Source organism: Bidens hawaiensis, unplaced genomic scaffold (genome assembly GCF_021521415.1).
Source record: "Bidens hawaiensis isolate Kalapana, Puna unplaced genomic scaffold, B.hawaiensis_p1.1 tig00002343_1, whole genome shotgun sequence".
Taxonomy (NCBI): Eukaryota; Viridiplantae; Streptophyta; class Magnoliopsida; order Asterales; family Asteraceae; genus Bidens; species Bidens hawaiensis.
This window is the reverse complement of record NW_027491127.1, coordinates 715433-733429: the sequence shown is the minus strand read 5'-3', so window position 1 is coordinate 733429 and position 17997 is coordinate 715433. Positions and strand designations below refer to the sequence as shown.

The following is a 17997-nucleotide window of genomic DNA, read 5'->3' as shown; positions in this document are numbered from 1 at the left end:
GAAACAGGTGCATCTAGCTAGCTAGTTGTTGGTTGGTTACCTTCTGATCTAAAATCCCCACATGTACATATGTTGGTACTAGATCTTGGTATGTTTAGATCAGTGTTTTAAGTCCAAGTGTTCTAGTTTTTGATTTCTAGTGGTATCAACTATCCTCTTTTGGTTTATTGTACTAGAAGAAAGTTTTAATGTAATTATTTGTTGTTATATTTGGTTCTCTTGTTTCTTATCTTATTGTTTAGCTTAGATTCGATATTCCTTTCACTTTATTTTTTTGTCATTAAATAACATATATGAAGTTTGATAGCCGAAAAAACCTTTAATTTAGAGGTGGACAACCAGATACTATCGGCTGTTTGTTTTCCATCGGAATATATGAAAAGCGACACCAATTCATCACACATGGTATCCTATAAAAGATAGTCTTAGATCTGTCGCCATGTATGTCAGTATGTGATCTTGTTTATATCGAGAAACACTTCTTATGACATGTCTCATTCTCTATATATTTGTTCAGAGTTCGTTCTTTTTTCTTTCTAAACGATTAAGATTTACGTATACTCTTTATCGTATAACTAATTTATAATTTATATCTGAAAGCAACTAGTATTCTATATGATGAATATAGATCAACATTTTCTATTTGTTTATTTTGTAAGGTTTGGGTAACCTTGTTGACCATCTATCGTTCATATAGTTAAATTAAAAAATATATTTCATGAATTAAATTACAATATATCTGATTTTTAGCTATCCAGTATTGACATAATTAAGTGACATGTAATTAATTAGGTATGGCATATGTGATATGTATATATGCTTTTTTATATGCATTATATAAATTTAGGTTTATAGTTGTCTTTGTGATTTGCGTAATCACTAATCCTATTCCCATAAAGAAATTAAGTCACTTAATTAAGTGATCATCATATTACAAACTCAGCCGAATATTTTAAGACAATCACCAGTCGGGCAACAAGATGAAAAAGAACAGGCGGATGAAGGTTTGGTTTTTTTTTTAATTATAATTTCACATATATATTTTTTAACTAAAGAAGTGTATTTGTAATTTAAAAAAATAAATAAATAGAATATTAAAAATAATTAGCAATATAACTAAAACATGTTACTCCTATCTCAAACATACAATGTTTAAAAGTTAGGCCTTAACGTTGTGATTAGGGCCAAATGTTAAGGACTACATCTGACTTGTTGATCTCCTTTTGGCCTGCGAACATAGTTCGACTATTTTATTCGGTTCAACTGTTAGATAAACAAGTTACACATGCGAGATTATAACACACGTTACTGTCACCATTGCCTCCACCTTCAATACCCGTAACTACTAGCCACGTAAGATGAGTCTATCCTCATATATCAGGGCCGAACTTATAGACTTAGAAGGCTAGGCAAGGGCTTAGGGCCACCAAAAGAATTGAGCCCCCAAATTTCCTTTTTTTTTATAAATAGTTACATACGTGTATTGGAATTGGACCGCAAAAAATGATCTTCAATCTTAAATATGTATGATACCAAAAACAAATGAAACTGAATAATTAAAAAAACGTCCATGACCCACCTTTAGATAAAAAATCATACATTGCTAAATTGTTATCAATCATTGTTAGGTATTTAGCTAATTTCATTTTCCATTTATCATTTTTCTTAGGTATTACACAATACGATTTAGGTAATTTACTTGCTATTATCATTGTTTTTTTTTGTGACAACTGCCAAATTTCAGGTTAACTTCGTTAACTAAACACAGTTAAATCTTGTTGACTATGTCTGTAAACTCAGTTAGTTCTGTTAACTATGTTAATGAACTCTTATACATGTGGGGTCATGTATATGAACTCTTGTACATGTGGTGTCATGTATGCGCACATTTAAGTTAATGTGTCATTGGTGACTTAAACAAGAATAAGTGGCTAATTATAACTAGAATAATAAACTCGTCATACATGTTATGATAAACGTGTTATGTAGCATGTACTGTGTATGATAAGTATAATGTGCTATGTGATAAATATGTTATATTATGGTTGATACATAATTATGTGATTTGTAAGTAAGCTAGGTGATTAAACAAGTTACATTATATGTCATGTTACATGTTGGTTATTTATATGGAACCTTAGATTATAATACATAGAAAATGTTTATAAATTATGTAACATGTCACATATGGATTAATAAAAATAACTTAAGGTGTTATTATTCCATTAAATCATTAGTAAAGGATTTTTAATAACAAGGAGGTTACAAACTATTGGAGTTCAAAGCCTTTCTCTTTCCCTTCTCTCTCTCTCTCTTTGGCCGTGAACCACACACACACACCCATACTCTCACTTTGTTTTGCAAACACTCTCTTTCAATATCATTTTCATACACAAAAGGTTTGGTGATTATTGGAAAGAAAGGGAAGTAAACATTTGGATCAATCAAGAGGGTAGGTATTTATGTTTTGTTGTATACATATGAACCTTGTATCCAAATGATTTGGATCATAAAAGGGGATGATCAAAGTTTGATGAGTCAAAAAGAGTTGTATGTGTTTTGGTCTAGTAGTTTGAATCTTTTATAAATATAATTGTTTTTACTTTTCTTATGAAATCAAATGGATAATAAAAAGACATGAAATTTGATTGAGTAAGAATGATCTTTGATGATTTAGAATCATAGGGATGTAAAAACCATGGTTTTTGTTGATTGTGGTTTGAATCTGCTTGCTGGCAGACTTTGTGTCTTGGATTGTATGGTGAATAACTTGATGATACGTTTGTGTTTTTGGTCGATTTTTGATTCTATGAACGTGTATTTTGAATCTAGTTTTCAGAAAGTCGGGAATCTTAATTTTTGAACTTTGTTTGAGTACTTTTTATTAATTTATAAAATCAGGATGCAAATCTGATTTAGAGGTAAAGTTTCTGAGTTGTGTTATAAATTGCATAACTTGATGTTGAAAATAGATATGGAGATAATTCCACTTCTGTAATGTTGTAAATTGAAATAGAAATCTAGTCCAATTGGTCTTGCATCAATTGGACAAGTATGGAATTTTTGACAAATATTTGTTTACTGCTGTGTTGAGATAGAGTTAAAAGTTAGATTGATGTAGTGTGTGAATAATCTGTATGTTTTGGTAAGTTATAAAATTATGAGAAAAATATATGTTATACCTAATACATGTGATTATATGTGTGATTTATTTGGTAATTTAATTCCAAGTTTTGATTGATTAGAAAAATCGGTTTTTGAATGATTGAAATGTGTTAAGGGTGATCAATATATTGATTAGTTAGAATGGTTATAAATTGTAGTATATTGACTATGCTAATTGGAATTTTGACTTTGTGAGTCAACTTGGAACTATTTGACTAAGTGGTTAGTCTTACTTGTGAAATGTTGAAAGTATTAGGAGTTGGACTTAGTCATAGAATTTCATGAAAAGTGGCTAAGTGCATATTACTTGATTTTTGTTAAAGTTGTGACTAGGAACATAATATAAACATTCTAAGTCTAACAAATTGGTCAAAAGTCATCAACGGGCCGTCGGTCAACATTTTGGTCAAAGGTCAACATTTTGGTCAAACGGTCAACAAAACTCAATTTTTAGTCTTCGGTCATCGAGACTTGGACTTTTTAGTCAACGGTCAACAACTTGGACCTTTTGGTCAAAAGTCAAACGAAAAGTCAAACTTTAGTCAAAGTCAACAAAAGTCAAACTTTGGTCAAACTTCAAATAAACAAGAGAATTGTTTGGATACTAAGGATTCTAGGAATCGCTTAGCAAATACTTATAGTGCTTGTGTGATTTAGGCACTAGAACAACATTGATTTAAGAAGTTGACTTTCAGTTTGAACCGCATTCGAGGTGAGTTTCACTACCCCACTTTTTACTTACTCCTTTTGGGGGGAAAGCATGCAACATACAAACTTTTTGGATAATTGTAGACTTTTTAATACCTCATGGGTACATAGTGCACTTAAACTTATACTGAAGTCCCCCATGCACATTGGACCGTTAGCAATTGTATATTGGCTAGGTAATGAAAGGTAGTACTACTGTGTTTGACAAACCCCCTCGGGGCTCTCGGTTGAGGGAGTCGCCGGGCGTCTCATTTACTAGAAACACACTAGTCTTATATTAGACTTCGTGGGTGGCAAACAAAACTAACACGTCAGCCTCGGTCACAATGGAACACACACTAATGTAACATGATTGCTAGCCTAATTAACTAGCGGTATTACTAATGCATACATTATCCGTACATTATCCATGCTTTACTACTACACTGTTTACTTACTAAATGGTTGTTTGACAAACTTGTTTTTAAACTCAAACTGTGAACTCACCAACCGTCGTGTTGACCCGTTTTAGCATGTCTTTCTCAGGTCGCTGATAGTGCAAGGATAGGAGTTGTATTCATGATCACCAATAGACATTGCGTCTTAAGTTGGAATCTTTTATTTAATAATGTTATGGCTTGCGCATGTTTTGGGCGCCTTATACTATTTGGTTTTGTTTAGGGATGTTTTCCGTTATGTTACGCTTCCGCATATTAAAACCTTAAGACATTAACTCTGAATGGTTTCCCAAATAGGGGGCAATAAAGTATTTTAAAATATTTAGACGTTGTTTGTTGTAACTAATGATTGAGATCCTGGTTTGTCACGCGCCTCGCTGTAAAACCCCGCATGTGGAAATTGAGGGTGTGACATTTTGCTATTCACTTAGTTGATAACGATAACACATAATGCATTATGTTTGTTATTAAGCTTTTGCATTAAACTAAATAGCATTGATATTTCTTGTTATTATTGTCGATCCCAACCTCAGAAAATATATAGTGGTTTACATCAGAATGTTATTTAAAGGGTCTACAACTCTTTATTTCGTTTAGGGCTTTCAAAATTGTTAAACCGACCATATTTCTTTTCTTTTTATGAAACCACGCATTTTAATGCATGAAAAACTAATTAGTATGGACCATTTTCGTATTGATGGTAATCAATAATCTAACTCTCAACTTTATCTATATTTACAATAAACAATTATTTGAGGTTGAGATTTTTATATGGCTTTGCCATCACGTCGTCCTTTTGGACAATAACGAGGTGGACCGGTGGGCGATTTAAGGGTGGGGGACCTTAATTTCACTCTACAAAATATGAACATATGCATGGGACCATTTTCAATAAAAACATATATAGAAAAAAAAAACATATTATAGTTATCTAATTAAATATATCCTGATTTTTTGTCTGGAGCAACGATTTTTTTTATATTTAATCTATCACACTCTTTAAATTATGAAGCTCTGATAACTCACTCTGGCTAGACTATTTTGTCTTAACCGGGCCCACGCTGGATTCAAAGTTTGGCTTGGTCGTTTCTCCGGGAAACCATATATACTATCGACTGCCACTTGACAGTCATTGTGTTGCCACAAGAGCAAAGTTCTCTGACGTAGCACATTGTGGGAAGAAAACCCGAGTGGGTTCAGAATCTGAACTGACAACCTTGTACAAGGCCTAGCTCAAATACTTCATTGCTAGTATTCATCCAAAATGATGTTGCCTCATTCTAATGTTTAGATTTTAGGATATTTATTTTTTTTTTGGTTAAAAATAATACGTAAAAACTGAAAAAGATACTAAAATATTTATTAACAATGAACTGAGAACAAAATATATAATTGGATTTTCACACATGGTCTATGACCAGACCAAGACTAGGACAAGGCAACTTGACCATGCTAGCCTAGTATTGTCGCTAGTCTACCAATTCAAGTGAGATGAAAATTATTATGTAGGTTTTTATCATTTATTCGTTGATTCTACGACTTATGTAGTTATGTTATTAAACTATACTTAAATTCCAAATACTATAAAGTATATAACATTCAACTTGGATTTTAAAGCTAGTTTTATAGATTTGTTATAAAATAACTAACTTAGCCCTTCCAAAAAATAACGATACTATAAATTTATTATTATTATTATTATTATTATTATTATTATTATTATTATTATTATTATAAGGTCTAAAATAATACTTAATATAGAAATAGTCTAACAAATAAACTATTATTTAAGGGATATATGTTGGAAGCGTCCAACAGAAATAAGATTGCCACAAACACAATACCTCCTTGGGATACATTTTATCTGTTTTAATTTCTAGACCTTTAACTCTAAGTAGTTAATTTGTAAGCATCTAAATAGAAAGCACCTTCAAAATATATAAACGCAACTCTCAAGTAGTTTTTTTTAAAAGAAGTGACCAAACCTATGGACATGATCCTCTAGTCCAAGCCTCTTAACAAAGCATAAAGTGCCACATTGCACCCACAATACGCACATGTGTGAGTTAAGGTGTTTCGCACCTTCAAATTCCCATTAATTCTTTTGTTGTAAACAATATCTATACAAGTACATATAAACCATTTCAATGTTACTTTCTCCTGTCTTAGACAAGTTCCCGCACTTGCCGTCCCATTTTCGCAACTTTTGATGTTTCAAACACATACAAATTCAGTATCATTAGGTCATTCACCTTAATCAACACCGTTTTACTCATGATTGGTTCGTTACGATTACATAGTAGGGTGCAAATTCCTGTAAATGATATCTAGATTAGTAACTAGCGTGTGCAATTGTTTACGTCATTCATGTATTTGTTTGTTATATGTCGTAGATCGATCCATAGACAATATTTGTTACCGACTTACCGCAAAATTTTCTTGTTTAAATTTTTGTGCTTTTATAGATTTACTAGCTTTTCTTATGTCAATGTTACCACTATTTTTTATTTTTTTTTGCTTTGGTATGAGAATTCAGGATTGAGGACGGATATTAGATAAAACATATTAGTTTAAGTTTAGAATTTAAATAAGATTTATTATAACTTTTTAAGATATTAAGAGAGATGAATTAATAAAATTATCTGCTATACTTATAAAATATCACCATCAAGAGAGATCTTTATGTTTTATTTTATATTCTTTACTCATTAGTTACTTTTGCACTTTTGGAGCTATTATTTTTCCACTATTAGACAATCCAAATACACCCACTAAATTTCTTGTTTGCCAAGGAGATGGAAAGTGAAAGTAGACATATTCTTTTAGCTTTATTACAAAAGATACCTAACAAAGTATCATTGTGGATATAACCCCTTTTTTTGAATGGCTGCTAAGGATATATCTAAGGCTGAGGGTGTGGGGGGCTCTAACGGGGGGTTTAATGGGGGCTCCAACCAATAATATTATGACGTGTGGCAGAGAGAGAAACTGGATAAGGGGGGTGTTGGAGCCCCCGTTGGAGCCCCTGGCCCTGGTGTGGAGGGGCTCCAGCAGGGGCTCCAGCGAATTTTTTTTTTATTTTTTTATAAATATATTCAAACAACGTATTATTAAAAAAACTCATAAATTATTAAAAAAAACACACATTAATAAAAAAGACACATTAATATCTAAAAATAAAATAAAAATTAAAGTACTAAAAAAAACATTATTCTTATTCTTCGGCTTGGTCTTCTTCGATCAACCTCTTTCGGATACGTTCCTTTTGCTTTTCCATTAGCATTTGATCGACCGGATTTAGGTTACTGAAGTCTCTAGTAAGAAAGTCCAAATCTCTCATTCGACTTTTTTCCTTTTTGTCATAAGAGACCACCTCCATGGTTTTGTTGAATTTATTGAGGGATTCAACAAGATTGGCGATGTTTACGGCTTCCCCCTCAGCCGGTTTTTTCCCCTTGGCGTCCCTTCCCAATGGCCGCCTCCTCGGCGGTGAAGATGTTTCCTCCTCCGCAATGTTTAGGTCAAATCTAACGCGGCAATCCGACCCGGATGAAGTGCTATACGCTCCAGACGAACTAGTTTTAGTCCGTTTCGGCCCTACTTCCGCATCAACGTCCGGCGCCACCAGCTCAACCCACTTGGAACACCTTTTCAACCTATCCCACAACTTTAAATCGTCCCACGTCTTCACCATCCCATACCTCCGCAAACACTCCTGCTTCCACTCTTCGACCGTGAAATTGTAAACCGCCAAATCATCACTGCCACTTGGTCTCATACGACCGTTGTTCCTGTTGAAAAGATTAGTAAACAAGCTGACAAATTTTCTGATTTCGGACCACCGACCCGAAATCATATCGGCGTTCCGCTCTGTACTCCCAACGAGCATTTAGAACGTCTCCCTAACCTTTGTCCAAAAAATCTTGCTCTTTTGGTAGTCGGCTGCAAAATGAATAAATAAATTAGATTTCCATTTAACTTTTTTATTTAACTTTTTTATTAAAAATCATTTTTAAAAACGTTAAAACAATTACCGCAACGCCGATCTCCAACAGCTAATTATGCTCTGGAAGTACAACCTGATTTTTGCTACCATAATCTGACAAGAGGTTTGCTATAGATACACCACTTAAACCCATTACACATCATTCCTCAATCTAATCATAGGCTTCATACACAACGTATGCTGACATACGCAGCGTATGCTGACATACGCAGCGTATGGAATAATAACTTAAGTTAGTCAAATCAAAGAAGACATACGATCATATGGAAAACCATACGAGTCATATGCTATAGAAACTATACGAGCCATATTCTTTTGTATGCAGTTCGTATTATATGGAAGATGAGACGTATAAGACTTCATACGAAGCGTGTAAATCTAACATAACCATATGAACCGTATAAGAAAGAATAAAAATCGTATGCATGTAGGTTTTTGAAAAATCATGAAAAGTAATCTATACGAACTGTATAAGAAATAATATGAAACGTATGACGAAAAATCTTTAAAATTTTACAATTACTTTTGCAGGAAGCGTGAAACGTGTTTCAACATTTAATCCATCAATCTATCACTAATATTTACGTGTAATCGTTCTTTGACCATATTGTAAGACAAATATTAGGTATAAAAAGAATCTCTAAATTGTGTGATCTCATATGGTTTTTTTACCAACTTATTTCTTTGAACGAGATAAATCTAACAATGAAGTCTGTTTATATTTTACTCACTTCTTTCCCCCCTTCATCCCTTCCAAATGTTGTTAAAAATATTACCAGCCTAAATTTATTTTTCCAACCACATTAATAAATTTAGTTTATGAAATGCATAATTTTGAAGAAAGTTTTGTGGAATCCGATGAATCTTTCGCCACCGTTTTTGTGGAATCTGGTCATTTTTTCGCAACCGAACAGGTATAGGTTTTCTATTCATGTTTGTATTACGTTATCCTGTTATTAACAAAAATGAATCTTATTTTAGGTGTTTATGTGTTTCGATGAGTTGAAGCAATGGGCGTACAACACCGGACTTAATAATGGCTACGTGATAGTGACCCAAAGGTCTAAGACAAATGTTGCTAGCGACAAGAACAAGGTGTTTCTTAGATGTGATCGTGGAGGTGTATACAAGGGGATGGAAACTGTCAGACTCGCTGGTACCAAGAAAATCAACTGTCCATTTTCAGTAGATTGCAAAGTACCACAAAGAGGAAGATGGTTGGAAACTAAAAGTTGTGTGTGGTAAACATAATCATCCGGCTGCTATATATATGGAAGGTCATGAGTTTGCAAAGAGTATGAACCCTGCGTAAAAAGTTTTGGTTAAGGATCTGACAAACTAGAACGTGGATCCCCAAAACATTATATTAATAATAAGAAAGCAGGACCCTCGTTGTGCGTCTACGGTAAAAAACGTATACAACGAACAACAAAGGCAATGAGTATCCCTCCACGGTAATAAGTCTCCGACTCAGGTTCTTTTCACACTCCTGGCTAATGCTGGTTACCTTCAAGAGCATGAGGTAAATGAATCCACTCACAAGTTGGAGAGGCTATTCATCGTTCATGAATTATCGTTCCCGATTTGGCGTGTATTCCCGCATGTGTTGTTCATATATGCAACATGCAAGACAAATAGGTACGGTTTGCCATTTTTTGAGATTGTAGGTGTAACTTCTACCCGTAAAACCTTTTGTGTAGCTTTCGCTTTTATAAGTGACGAAATAGAAGATAGTTACACGTGGGTCTTAAGCCAACTAAAAAGGACGCTGGACAAGTGTATGCAGCCACGTGTCATACTAACAGACAAGGAGTATGCTTTGATTAATGCATGCCAACGGCAATTCCTAGACGTTGAAATGTTACTATGTCGATTTCGCATATATCAGAATATTACCAAACACCACAAACAAAGTTTTCCACTTGAAGAAGACTGCGAGGTCTTCCTCCGTAAGTGGAGAATGTTACTCAACTCTCCCACCAAGGAGTCGTACCTTTACCATTGCCAGCGACTTGAAGAAAAGTACTCTTCAAGCCACCCAAGTAAGTCTTAATTATATTCACCGTGTTGTTTACATGTTACTGTTAATTGAGGCGTGACCAATTGTGTTTACAGTTGTATGATACATGGTTAAAGTGGTTGGTTAGAGATAGGAACGGTCCCACTGATGATGTGCCATTACGTGATACCCCGGCTCCGCCAAAGGAGTCGCGGCTTTCATGATGTTGGTGATGACGCTTGTGATGATGGTAGTGATGATGATGCTAGTGGTGTTAGTGATGATGATGATGATAGAGGTGACGGTGATGATGATGATTTTGGTTATGAAGATAGTTTTGGAGATGGTAGTGACGAGGATCATGATTTATGATGATGCCTAGTATGATAAATGCACAATTTATCTATTATGGTTTATCTTTTAAAACTGACGCACGTAAACATTAATAGTTATCTTTTTTTGTTGTATGTTTGGATTCTAGTAATTTGGATGGATGTAGTAGTATTTTCCTTTTCCAACTATGTTGGGGTTTGATGAATGTTAATGTTCATACTTTTATGTATTTGTTATACAACTATGTGAGTTTAGTACTTAGAAATGTTCATGGTTCGTCTTTTTTATGTCAAACCCAAAACCGACCCAAAGTCTTCACAAATCCTAAAAAATGGATGTAGTTAAAGTTTACTGATGAATATAAAAAGTTTTCGATGTTATAAACATTAAACAACAACGTTGTCAACCAATTAACGTACCCTAATATATACTTTGACGATAAATAATATTATTTGACGTTTTGCTTAAACAATCTGTTACAATAAATGTACTAGACTTTTATATCTTTATTATTGTGTTTGTTGTAGACGGTTGCTATAAGAAAAACTTATTTTGTTACACATTCAAATACGAATTGCATACATTTTAGATGATTCGTATTTAAGATATACGAAATGTGTCCTTTTTATACAAAGCTTTTATTAATTTAGTTAAAAATTAATTCATATGAATCGTATGTTTTTCATGTTATTCGTATTGTTTATACAAAAGCCATATGAACCATATAACATTACATACGAAGTATATGACGTTTGAAAAAGTATTTTAGCATACGAAACGTATAATGAATGATGTGTAAATAAAGCCTAATTAATAGGCTAGATGGTGTGTGAATAGATTGACAAAGATTGGCGGCGGCAGTATTACCTACCTAGTTCGGGTGCCATACCCTGAAGGCATCCTTTCTCCATTAGCTGGTAAAAAAGATATGTTTACATATTAAATGTGGATTTATACAAAGTCCATTTTTTAACCGAGAGTTTAAAGTTACAAACTTAAAACGAATTTTAAAGAGACACATATTTATCACTATTGATATCCACTTAATAGTCCCTTATGTGTCCCATGTCATAATCTCTTCCAGAACATGATAATTCCTTCTTTTTTCAATTATTGTGTTAGGAAGAAGTCAAATGCCAATTGCCGACTAAATCATGTAGCATTATTGAAGAGCCCGGTAATTAAAATAACTAAACCAATCTAGAAACTGATGCTTTGCTTAATTGGGTTAATGTTATCGAGTACATTAAAATCAACCCTTATATTTTATATAAAGAAACTATGTTATTTTTGGGAACTTTGTTTTATACCTTTTTATAAGAAACATGGGTCCCGGTACGATTCCAGAAGTGTATGCCACTAACATGAGAGAACACAATTGTTTTAGGATTCGAACTTAGGTTAGGTTGGTTGTATGCGGGTGGTAAGTCTTTCAAAGTCCCCTGACGACTTGTTGCACTAAAACCATTTTAATTCACCCATAAATTTCCTTTAGTCCCTTAACTTAAAAAAAACAAATCAAAAGGACAATTTTGCCCCTCAGACCTCATCTAACTATAGAAAATAGACGGAATTTTAGCGATTTGGACAAAACTGACAAAAATCTTGAAACTTCTCTAGGCCCGGATGTAAAAAAAAAAAAGAAGTAATTAGACTATAGTTGCGTAAGATTTCGAAAATGACACTTTGCTCGATCTATAAAAACTAGAATATTAAGTACAGGTTTGGTTTTAATCTATTATTTAACTGAGCTAATACATAAACAGACATCCAGCTCAACCCATACATCCGACATAGAAAAAAGCAAGACAACGATAGACACAAAGCTTGTCGCTTAACAGAACTGGGCCTAACAAGTTTGTCAAATATACCGGGCCTGGTATTGGTTATATAAGCCTAAACCAACAACCTAGGTCCTAGGAGTAGGATGATTTATTGTATTTTGTCACCTTTGATGCAATGTAGTGTTTTAGAGTCTAAATTTTACAATTTTATTTTGGTTTTCATAAGGGATGACATTGATGCAATGTAGGTTATTTTTGTCAAATACTTTATGTTAGTTGATCATAATTTTCGTGTGTACTGATTGCCAAACAATATTATACGAGAACATAACATAATCAGACGAGATCGACATTTTTCTCATCCACCGTTGCCAAAGTCGAAAGGTTGGCATGCTACTAAGTATGACACTGCTTCAAACTTGTGTAGGAGAGTAAGAGTCGACAAAGGTGGCGAAACTGAGTGGTGGCTTCATATTGATGAATGATGATGTTATGACCAAAATCCATTGTTTTTTCTGTTGTTTTCTTAGTAAGTAAAATAAATAGTTCATTGGTTCAAAATTTTGAGTTAATTACTTTAAAAGAGTATTTTTAATTATTTTAACCCTTTACATAATCAGAAGTTAGTTTTAAAAGATACTTTTAACAGCATAAAACCTCCTAACTCAAACATGCAACCTAAACTATAAATATAACTATAACTAACATTTGTATAAATAATCCAAATTTAAATGTATGTACTTGATGATACAAAACTGTTAATAAAATTGAACTTGTTTATAAACGAATGTAACATGTATAAGTCTTAAACAAATAATTTAGTTCTAAAATCATAAATTCGAATCCATGCGAAAGCTGAATATGAAATTTGGTTCCAAAGCTAGCTCGGTTTGAAATTTTAAAATTGAATTCGAATTTGACTTAAGAAATATTCCACTAACAAGGTTTTTGGACCAGGCTTGGTTGTACGTCTTGGGTCCATGAGTTGTATCCACAAGGGCATCCGTAGTGAACCTTCACCACCAACGTTTTTGCTTCAAAAACGCCCAAACACCACTAGGGCGTTTCCAATAATTATAAACCTCTCGTGTGTTTTTGTGGCAATGGCGTTGCCGTGTTGGTGGCACTTATGGGGACCCCGCTTACTAAACCAACCAATAATAAACCCTCATTTCACCCACTAGTTTTAACTGCTTACTTTATATATATAATATAAAATTTATTTAATCATTACAATTTACAAGTGATTTCAACCACTACACATAAAACCGGAAAAAGCCCTCGTGTCTACATAGCCTTGAGCCGTTGGCGTGGCATAAAAAATGACGTGTTTAGCCCCTCCTGTACGGACTCCCTAACCGTTTGTGCATTTCTACATCCTAACCTTTTTTATTGTTAAGTTAAACGTAAAATAGTACACAACATTTTAAAACAAAGGGCCAATTTCTAACACATACGTATAGTACCAAAAGTAACCATCAATAATTAATTTAAAATCACTTTTGGTTCAGACCTTGGAGATTTGCATATTTTAAAACTGTCTACATTTAACTCTATTGTAACCATGCATATTATAACAAAACACATGATTCATTAATCAAGTCTTCAAAACATAACCAAGTTAATCTAGTGAAGTGGTGAGTTAAGCCCCTCCTGGGATGACAACGAATACGCAGGCTGGTGTCGCTTTGAAGGAAACGGTGAAGTTTTCTTGAAAGATGCTCGTTTCTTCAGATGATTTAGCGTTCTTCGGGTATAAATTTCTCTAACCATCGGCTTAGCTCGTTCCTTCAGCTTGAGAATAACGAAGAACAACAGTCGGTAAAGGAGAATAATCGCCATCACTGCTGCTAAATCCCACCACTTTGAATGGTTGAGTGGTATCCCTAGCACGGTGGTTAGTATTATCTCTCTGGGTAGCTTTGGTTCGCCTTCGTATTCAGCGTCAAACTCCAGCCCAATCATGTCATTCTTGTATGCTCCCTGGGAAGTAAAAATGAATGAAAATATTAGATATTGTACTCCGTATTATATTTCATTAAAAAGTAGTGTTTACGTTGATACAGAAGACAAACAGGTAACAAGCTGATAAAAAGGTACACTTAATATATTACCTGCAATCCCCATGCCATATAATTGATGTAAGAAACCGGATATCGCCAGAATATATTTGGAAGATCGGGTAGGAGACGAAAGAACCCTGCCGTCATCATCATCACACCCTATAAATCAAGGTATTCATTCAGATTTATGGTTTTTGTGGACACATAATCAAGAAATATAATGATGCGGGTTGACCCAAGAGTTAGCCGACTCCTAATGGGACCAACTAGACACAAGAAACGGGCTAGAAATGGCCCGGCATGAATAAAGCAAAACTTGGGCTACTAGTGGAGTTACAGGCTCATAAGTAGTGGACGAAAATATATTGACAAGGCGATCATGGGCCTGTTGTCAGGCTCAAATTCCATCATTTGGGGTTCCGAACTTCCTATCATTACTTTTTAGTCTAAAAAGGCGCAATCCATTGATTGGCTAATTTCATTCAATAATATACTAGTTTCTTCATGATTATCTCTTTTACCCTTTGTGCCTTCGCTTTGCATCAATAAAATGCTAATGAAACGAACAAATGAAACTTACAATGAAACCGGCACCGATAATAATTCCCAGCATGAAATTAGGAACAAAGGAAGCAATAACCATCATGGAACTCTCAACAGCCGCAATGGATAACAGAAGATCAAGGCAAGCATACATTTGCCGGTAGAACCCGTGATGAAACTTCACCATGTTGTAAGTAATTGCAGCCGTACTGAACGACATTATCGTTAAGAACGGGAAGGAAGATAGGAAGTTCGAAAGAATAAACACGCCAACGCCATAATGCCCGTTAAGCCTTTCCCTTTGAAAAATTGAAAAATCTACGCAAAAATAAATCATTATGTTAAACTATCTCCGAACTTGATAACACTAATATTACCAACAAGTTATACATAATTATATTTATATACCTTCATTTCTTCGATGAATGAAGGGAAGCCACCAATAGACATGAAGATCATAAACCCCGAAATGAATCCACCACACGCTCCACAAGCTAACATCGCATGAAACAGTTTAAAACAGTTAAAACAATGATATCATATTATCATACTGTGTTTAAAGTTTTAAGAGAGTTACTTAATTACAATGGTTGATATTTCTTTTATTCTGGTTGTTGCAGCCGCTGCATATGTTGAGGATTTGTATTTATAAACAAGCATTCCTTTAATTTGCGCGGTTGATGAACATGAGAAAGTAGCGGCGCAGATGATTTTGGTGTCCTGCGGTACATAAAAACGATATTTCAACTTGTCGCATTAGTAATACATTCGCCCATTTTCACACTAAAAGATAAGAAGAATGTACCTTTAGTCTCTGAGAACCCTGCAATGTAGCGTTGATCCTGTCGAAATCGGAGTTGATACACCGAAGAAAGTGATCCGAAGGATTTCTTCGACTTGGACATGGTATACCCGCATCCGCAAAGAACTAAATTGCCAATTTTTAAAATATGTTAGATACATAAATGTGTTTAAATAAAATAATAAATAAATATATAGAAGTTAGAGTGCAAAGGATACCTTATATATATTGGGCCCACTTAGTTAGGCCAAACATAAGGTATCCTCCCTCTATTAGACCACGCGTAGTGGCTTGTTTTGGAGTCCAAAAATGCAGTGAACACCCTCGTGTAGACAAACGGTGGTTGGGGGGGGGGGGGACATCACGTGTCAGAAAATGTCCTTATGTGATTACTTATCACTTATCACTATGCGTGGTCTTATACATAACACAAGTACCTCAACGGCCTGTTTGGCTTCACCAAAGAATACTGTTTCGCCACCCGACAACAAAAACAGATCATCAAAAAGTGCAAAAACTTCACTACTCGGCTGGTGAATGGAGGAGACAACGGTTCGCCTACCATCACGAGCCACACTTCTAAGGGCCTGAACCACGAAGAAAGCAGACGCGCTATCGAGGCCACTAGTGGGTTCATCTAGGAACAACAAGGTGGGCTTAGTTAGGATCTCAAGTGCGATACTAAGTCTTTTTTTCTCACCACCACTTATGCCTCTTAAATGCCAGTTGCCAATGAGTTTATCAGCACAATCTTGTAGACCCATTTCCATTATTGTTCCTTCAACAATTCCATTGACCTCAGATTTAGTTAAGTCTCTTGGTAATCTTAGTTTTGCTGAGTATGAAATTGTTTCTTTGACTGTTAGTGTTCCCATTAGTATGTCCTCTTGGGTGACATAAGCCTAGGTTCAAAATTTGGAATCAAAACTATACTCAAATGTCACATTAAATATTGATACTACATCATTAAGAAATGTTACCTAGCTAATTAAGTTTATGAAAAAAAAAGTACCACACCTATACAATAACCTATATAGTTAAGAATAAATGTGTAAAGTTGATCATATGTAAGACGGTTAGTTCGCATTACTTACAACAGCGCTATAATCAAGCCTCTTTTTTTTCCCGTTCAGTAGGACGTTTCCGGTCATTATGACATTTCCAGCTAATCTTCCTGCATTCAGTTATAAAAAAGATATACACATATAAGTTACACATACAAGCAGTGGGTCTATGGGTTACCTGCATTTCTTTAATTCAAATTAATTATATAGACTGAAATAATAGCGTGATTTTGAGTTCAAGTCCGCACTTAGACAGAAATTTGTCGTTAAAAAAAAATAAAATAAAAATTATTTTGATTGTAATAAATCAATTACGAACCTCATTAAGAAAGAACAGTGTGACAAGTACAGTACTTGTTACTTCCTTTTAATGTAACTTAATAAAAAAGTACTCTCTTTCTTTACAGAAACAAACTATGGCATTTAATTGGAAAATCAACTCCATCAGTTGATGAAGGACTGATGGGTGGCAAATGTGTAAAAACGAAACGGCATTTACATACTGAATAAAAAATCTGATTAATTTTAAAACTTATGTTACATGTTATAATTTATAGTTTATAATAATGAAATATTGTTCAAGTTTAAATATATGTTCGATAAGAGATGCTATACTCATTGTCCAACATAATTTTGTGTGAAATTCAAACAAGAAAATATATTATTATGTATTCAAACAAACTATGTTTCTTAGGTATCATACGTCATATGATACGGTGAAACAGTTGAAGAAGATTTAAAACACAAATCATAACTAGAATCTTTGATAGGAACTACAAGACCAAAGAATAAAAATATCCCAAACTATACCGATTTAAGTTAATGATTTTAACCACCATTGTAACGATGATAGATGCCTCGTTGTAGTCAATATGTGGCCTCGTTGTAGTCAATATGTATTGTGTGTATATTTATAGCTTTATAGCCATATATAATAGTCATGTTATATTAAAGAGAATAGATTAGGGATTTTATAAAATACACTATGGACTAAAGAGATATATTTTAGCTTTCAACGAATCCTTTAAATGGATTGCTTGCTAAATTTATTATATTGAGATACAATCGTCTTTCGATTCGAGAAAACTCTCAT

General features: G+C 34.0%; 1 pseudogene; it reads right to left on the bottom strand.

Moving 5' to 3' along the window:
• Positions 1 to 13932: 13932 nt before the first annotated feature.
• Positions 13933 to 17088, bottom strand: LOC143619002 (ABC transporter G family member 12-like; annotated as a pseudogene).
• Between the last annotated feature and the right edge of the window lie 909 nt (positions 17089 to 17997).